This window comes from Macaca fascicularis, chromosome 7, assembly GCF_037993035.2.
Source record: "Macaca fascicularis isolate 582-1 chromosome 7, T2T-MFA8v1.1".
NCBI lineage: Eukaryota > Metazoa > Chordata > Mammalia > Primates > Cercopithecidae > Macaca > Macaca fascicularis.
Genome location: NC_088381.1, coordinates 164,165,041 through 164,172,624, shown reverse-complemented (window position 1 = coordinate 164,172,624; position 7,584 = coordinate 164,165,041). Strand labels below are relative to the sequence as shown.

The 7,584-nt window shown below is 46.3% G+C and overlaps 1 long non-coding RNA gene across 1 annotated transcript; it reads left to right on the top strand.

Moving 5' to 3' along the window:
- The first annotated feature begins 845 nt into the window (after positions 1–845).
- On the top strand, positions 846–5,262 carry LOC141407324 (uncharacterized). Its single transcript, XR_012416097.1, has 2 exons — positions 846–1,452; positions 4,060–5,262. It is a non-coding gene; the product is annotated as an uncharacterized lncRNA (long non-coding RNA).
- The last annotated feature ends 2,322 nt before the right edge of the window (positions 5,263–7,584 follow it).

The window sequence follows — 7,584 nt, the reverse complement described above, 5'->3', positions numbered from 1 at the left end:
TAATCTCAGCCCTTTGGGAAGCTGAGGTGGGCAGATCACCTGAGGTCGGGAGTTCGAGACCAGCCTGACCAACATAGAGAAACCCCATCGCTACTAAAAATACAAAATTAGTTGGGCATGGTGGCACATGCCTGTAATCCCGGCTACTCAGCAGGCTGAGGCAGGAGAATCGCTTGAACCTGGGAGGCAGAGGTTGCAGTGAACCAAGATTGTACCATTGTACTCTAGCCTGGGCAACAAGAGTGAAACTCTGTCTAAAAAAAAAAAAAAAAAAAAAAAAGGAAACCGCCGTATCTACTAAAAATATAAAAATTAGCTGGGCACAGTGGCAGGTGCATGTAATCCCAGCTACTCAGGAGGCTGAGGCAGGAGAATTGCTTTAACCCAGGAGGCGGAGGTTGCAGTGAGCTGAGATTGTGCTGCAATGAGCCGAGATCATGCTGCAGTGAGCCAAGATCGCACCACTGCACTCCAGCCTGGGTGACAGAGCAAGACTCCATCTCAAAAAAAAAAAAAAAAAAAAGTACCCATAGGACAGAGTTGAAGACTGATCCCAGGCTGCAGGCACAGAACAGATGATCATTAGAACAGAGATGAAGGCAAGGTTGGGGTACTGGGTAAGACCAATTCTTCCAAAATCCCAAGGATGAATAAGGTGTCCCCTGTTCACTCCAGTATCTCCTCTGTTCTCAAGTGGGTAATCGTGATGAGATGGGACCAAGGTTAAGGGTACCTGGTAAGATTGGCTCATTCTGGAACCCTAAGGATGAATGGGGGATGCCGTGTTCAGAAAAGGATAACAGATGGGACACCTTTTTCCTTTTTCTCCTCTGTTCTCTCTTTGCAGATGAGGAATTGTGTCTCCATACCACAGGACACCCCACTTGGATGCATCCCTAGGAACTCGGAAACGTTTGATCTCCCAAACTTTAAAACAAAAAGCTAGTTTTCCTTAGTAATACAGTTTGGCCTAAAAATGAACTGAGAAAAAAAATCACAAAAGTCAGCCTTAGAATCCAGTGCTCCTATGAAGGAAATCCTCAAATTAGCCTCCTCAGCCTTTTATGACTAAGATCAGGACAAGGAGGACAGGACTAAGGAAAAAGGAGAAACTCAAGGACAAGAGGCAGCTCACATACTGGCTGCTTTACAAGCCCCCAGCCCCCTCCAGATTGCCCTAAGGCCACTCCCCCAGGTAACTGCCATTGGCATGGGAAGCCAGGCTGCTGGAAGGCAAACTGGCCCAAGGGGATAAATGGGAAAAAGCCCCTCACAGTTTGACCCCTCTGCCACAAGCTCATCCACTGAAAATGGGACTGCTCTGAGGGCCAAATGGCCCCCGGGACAGAATCCCAACCCCTGAATGCTGTGAGCTGAAGGAGCTCTCTGCTCAGCTGGCTTCCAAATCAGACGTCGCCATCAACAGGACAAAGCCAAGGACAGCTCTTGGAGGTATCAAGTAAAATTATACATTTTTCTTCTGGGTTCAAGAGCTGCCTACTCTGTGCTAGCCTCCTTCTCTGAGCAACTCTCCTCCAAATCGTATGGGATAGTGAAGGGGTGGCCTGCCCCTCCACACCTGTGACGTTTCTTGTTAGGTGGAACGAGAGACTTGAGAAAATAAATGAGACTCAGAGACAAAGTATAGAGAAAGAAAAAGTGGGCCCAGGGGACTGGTGCTCAGCTTACAGAGGACCCACGCCGGCACCGGTCTCTGAGTTCCCTTAGTATTTATTGATAATTATCTTTACCATCTTAAAGATAAGGGAGTGGCAGGACAATAGGATCATCGAAGGGAGAAAATTAGCAGTAAGACATATGAACAAAAATCCCTGTGACATGAATAAGTTTAAAGGAAAATGCTGTGCCTTGAGATGCATATGCAAACATCTCCATAAACCTTTTAGCAGCATTGTTTCAGCCTATCACATGGGGAGAAACCTTGGACAATACCTAGCTTTCCTAGGCAGAGGTCCCTGCGAAGTTTGGCTGTGTAGGTGTCCCTGGGTAGTTGAAATTAAGAGAATGGTGATGACTTTTAACCAGCAAGCTGCCTTCAGGCACTTGTTTAACAAAGACACATCCTGCACAGCCCAAAATCCATTAAACCTTGAGTCACCACAGCACATGTCTCTTGCAAGGACAAGGTTGGGGGTAGGGTCACAGATTAACAGCATCTCAAATACAGAACAAAATGGAGTCTCTTATGTCTACTTCTTTCTATATAGACACAGTAAGAGGCTGATCTCTCTTTCTTTTCCCCACAGGATAGTGGGGGCAAATTGCACCCCCTCCCTCCAAAAGAAAAAATTCACTCCCCTTTGGGGCAAAAATATACTTTCCAAGATGGGTGCTTCCTTAATATTTACCCAACCTCTAAATTCATCTTTCCCTCTAATAGCCTTATTTCTCCTTGGAAAACTACCTAAATCTTTAACCAATAACTTTAACCTGCACAGTCCTACTTCAGGGGTTTAAAAATAACCCAAACGTATTCAGACAAGCCCTAGCAAGAAATCTAACTGAGCAATCTCTTAGGGGGGGAGGGAGTGGATAACTTCTACAGTATGTAGATAACCTCCTTATCTGTTCCCCTTCACAGGACTTGCACAGCACCATGTAGTGCAAGCCACACTTCCTAATAGAAGGAAAATGACTTTTGCCTAATTCAAAGGTTATAAAAGTAAAGAGGTATTTTTGGTAAGGAACATTATAAAGAAAAGAGATTTTATATGAGAAAGGATCTTGTATGGTAAATTCTTGCCATAAAGTAAAATGACTGGTTGTTTTAAAAGAGAGATATTTAGGACAAGTCAGAAAGTCCAAGCATGTCATAGCCAGTCCATGTAATTTGTGAAAAGATTTGTGAAAGGGAATTTATAAAAAATGTACCGTTTCAAAGGTCATTAGGCATACTACAGGCTTTAAGGTCATAAACTGCTACTATAATTCCTAATAACTGTACAATTTGCCTGCTTTAAAGCCATTAGATTCCAAGTAAAGCTTAGGAAAATATGGAATTAGCCATGACCCCTAGCTAAAGAGTCAGACTTTTTTTGTTTGTTTGTTTTTTTGTTTTTTGAGATGGATTCTCACTCTGTCACCCAGGCTGCGGTGCAGTAGTGGAATCTCGGCTCACTGCAACCTCTGCTTCCCAGGTTCAAGTTATTCTTCTACTTCAGCCTCCTGAGTAGCTGGGACTACAGGTGTGTGCCACCATGCCCAGCTAATTTTTGTATTTTTATTAGAGACAGGGTTTCTCCATATTGGTCAGGCTGGTCTTGAACTCCTGACCTTGTGATCCACCTGCCTTGGCCTCCCAAAGTGCTGGGATTACAGGCATGAGCCACTGTGCCAGGCCCAGACTTCTATTTCATTTCAACATCTCTACTTTTGTTAAAACTCAAGGCATCTTCTATCTTTGTGGCCAATTAGTTCACCAACGTCTTCCCACTAACTGGACTGAAACTTGCACCATAGACTATGGATCCCTGAACATCTTCATAGCCCTTGGCAATCTCTCACTTCCAGTACCAGTACACTGGCATTCCATCTTGCCCAGGGTGAAGAGGGCTATCCAATTAATTCCCTTTCTCCCAGGACTTGGCATCATAGCCAGTACAGGAACTGGAATTGCTGGAATCACAAAAGCCTCCTTAACCTACAGCCAACTCTCAAAGGAAATCAACAACATTGAGGCCATGGCCAAAACCTTAACAATCTTGCAAGAACAAATCAACTCTAGCAGCTGTAATCCTCCAAAATAATCAAGGACTAGAGATGTTAATGGCCAGTACAATTTGTTTAGCCTTAGATGAAAAATGTTGCTTTTGTGTAAATCAACTGGGAAACATACAAGACAACATCAGACAACTGCTAAATCGAGCCTCCAGTTTACAGGAACAAGGCTCCCAGAGTTGGCAAAATCGGGAAGGAACCTGGAAATAATGCTCCTGGCTGCTTCTTTTTTTGGGTCCACTCATTAATCTTTGTATTTTGCTCCTTTTTGGTCCATGTCCTATAAATCTAATAACTCCATTTGTCTCCTCTCGCCTTCAGGTCATCAAGCTCCAGATGATCCTCAATGAGGGATGCCGTCCTCTCAATATTCAAGTTACCATTCTACAGAGGACAGCTAGACTGCCCAGCAGAGGGACATGACAGAGGTCAAATCCTGCCCCTGTTTCCCTCGGACCTGGCTGAATACCACTTTCACCAACCCATGGAGCCACCCTGCCCTGACAGCTAGCAAGAGTCCAAGACCCACAGAACAACCACCACCACCCCTCTCTCAGCAGGAAGCAGTTAGAGAAGACTGACCTTCATCCCTTTTCCCAAAGAATTGGGTCTTGAACTCTTGAGTGGGAAAACGTTACAGCAGGGCAGGAGAGCACTGCCTTCTCAACCCCCTGCTATGACACCGAGGAATGTCAGGCAACCATTAGGTGCTGGTCAGGCAGTTATTAAACTGTCTTGCTAAGATAATAGTTGGTTACAGCTGGCACCAGGGAACAACAAAAACAACTGAAAACAATGGAAGCTGGTGATCAGCATCTTCCCAACAAGATCTCGGGGGTTGGGTGAGTGGGCTCAAGCATGTGCACTAAGAGGCAAAATGGTGGAGTTTAACTGGTAGATGACCTTCCTCTAGGAACACTGGACTGATTAGGGAAAAACGCTTCAAGTGAGCATGCATGCAACCTCAGTAAATGCATTGTGCATGCAGCCCCTCCCAAGTGCTGGCAGACCACTGCTCAGGAGGACAGCCTGCCCCAAGGGAAGAATCGGAGGAGGAGAAATGGGGATCCAGGAAAAATGCCAACGTACAAAAACCCCAAGTCAAGGACTAAACAGCACCTGAATCTTTCAAGGAGCCTTCTTGGCCCCCTTCCAAGAGTACTTTGTTTTGTTCCTGCTCTAAGACTTTTTTTTTTTTTTTTTTTGAGATGGAGTTTCACTTTTGTTGCCCAGACTGGAATGCAATGGCACAATCTTGGCTCACGGCAACCTCCACCTTCTGGGTTCAAGTGATTCTCCTGCCTCAGCCTCCCGAGTAGCTAGGATTACAGGTGCCCACCACTACACAGGCTAATTTTTGTATTTTTAGTACAGACGGGGTTTCACCATGTTGGCCAGGCTGGTCTCGAACTCCTGAACTCAGATGATCCACCTGCCTTGGCCTCCCAAAGTGCTGGGATTACAGGTGTGAGCCACTGCACCTGGCCTCTAAAACTTTTTAATAAACTCGCTCCTGTTCTAAAACTTGCCTTGGTCTCTTACTCTGCCTTATGCCCCTCAGATGAATAATTTCCCCAGAGGAGGCAAGAATTGAGTTGCTGCAGACCTCTATGGATGCGTTGCTGCTAACATTCACTCCTCTGTTGCAGGAACTCCCTTCCTCTTCCTTTCACATGTCAACACATCAGGACCTCAAATTTTGGCTGGTAATTTCTATGGGAGCAGCAGGAGCTGGCACATCCTACATGGGAGCTACTATGGTTACCCTGAGCTTGTGTCCTCAGCTCCTAACAGCAACTTTCCCTTCTGGAGCTCCATGGCAGGTCCCTGATGGAGCTATTCCTGGGAGCCACCTGCAAACTCTGAACTGATTGGCATTTCTACCACCTGCCTTTCTTTTCTTTTTAAATTCTGAAAAAAGAATAATTCATGGTACTTCTTGATAATTTACATTGCCAATTCCCTAGTTCTCATCTGTATACTGAGGCTACAGGTCAACCATGTGACTGACTTGTGGCAAAGAGAAACCCATGTCTGTGTGATTCAAGCCAGAATCCACTTCCATAGCTACAGAAATGGAGGCCAAGTTGGTCTGGGGCTTATTTATCTAAAAGCTTTAGACAAAGCTTTATCTAAAAGCTTTAATGACCACATGGCATATGAGACAGAGAGATTTTTCTGCACAAACCAACATCCCAGACTGCAAATGATTTCTCCAAGATGTTCTTGAATTAATAATGGCAATAGGTCTCCTGAGAGGATAGTGGTTGCTTTCTTAAAAGGGTCTCCAATATGCTTCTTGGGTGCCCACATAAGGAGCCAATGCCCAAGATGCAGGGGATGTGCCCGTAGATTTCCAGAACTGTAGCCTCTGCTCTGTCTGAGATGAAGTGAAAACAAGTAAGATTTGTACGCTAAGCTCTTGATCCTGTGCCCATCACCTAGTAGGCACTCAACAAATATTTGTTGAATGGATGGATGAACTGGCTCTTAGCTAACATGTATGTGGTTTGATGTTCAGAGATTTTTATAGAGGATCCACTCCCCCACTTCCCATATTTTCCATGGCTTTTCCTGGGATGTCTGGAATTGCCCCATGATGGCTTGTGGCTGAACACTTTACTCCTTCTCAAGCGTCATTAACACACAGGATGAAAGAAGGTTCTGGAGAACCAGTGGGAGACAAGAGTGACTTTTTTCATGCCTGCTGTGTTTCTTGCTGTCTGTACTTAGAACTGTGGCGTCCTTCAGGGCAGGTAGTGGGCATCTCATCTGTGTGTCCTCTGGGTCTTGCACTGTGCTCAGTGCATGCAGGCACTCAGAAAAGTGCTCTGAACAAGCGATAGTGAGGACACTTTTGTCTCTTTAGTGTTGAGCATTGGGCTTGGCACACAGTAGGTGCTCAATAAAGGCTTATTCCATGGAAGGCCAAGCATGATTTCTCAGGAACACTGGGAAGTGAGAAACATTTTGATCTCTGGAAAAGGCCACATCCAGGCTAGATAAAGAGGCTTTCAAATATCTTTCAATGAATGAGACCCACGCCCGACACACCTGCTTCCAAAATGTTCATTTCCCCTCCTTTGACTCAGCCCCTGGTCATTGCCAGCGCAGATTAAGACGTTTCCCAGTGAGTTTCTGGAGGAGTTCCTACTGAGGAACCCCAGGGCCTGCACCCAGGTTCTTGGGAGAGAACCAAAGCACGGTGAAATGCTGGGCCCAGGCAGTGGGAGGCAGTAGGGCATTTGGCCTCTTCCCTCACCTTTTGAGTCAAGCCAGGAAGGACGGTGCCCTCTGTCCAACATTTACTCAGTGCCAAGCATTTACCAGCAGAATCCAACGGAATCTGCACACGATCCTAGAGAGCAGGTGTGATCCCCGCTTTACAGATGGTAAAGCTAATTCTCAGGGGTGTTAACCAACTGGCCCAAGTTCCTGTGGGGAGAGTAGCAGAGCTGGCATCCACACCAGCTGCAGAGCTGTGCCCCCACTCTGGAGCTGCCTCCCACAAGATGGCTGCAGGGTGTCAACACACAATGACGTCAGTCCCGGGTGCACTATGTGCACACAGATGGGGACCTGTGGTACCTCCATTTTACAGAGGAAGGAAGATGCTCGAGCTACCCAGCTCAGGAGGGGACTTGAATCTATAAGCAGGCCCTGAAGCCCAAGGCCTGGCTGTACTGGCCTCTTCCACTCCTGTGTCACAGTGGCCATGGTATTCCCGGCATAGACCCCCCAACAGTCTCCCTGCCCCACCCCAAGTCTTGTCTCTCTTCAGTTTTTCCCACCCCACCCCAGCCCCACCACACCTCAACTGTCTGTATTTCTGTCTGCATCTGAGAT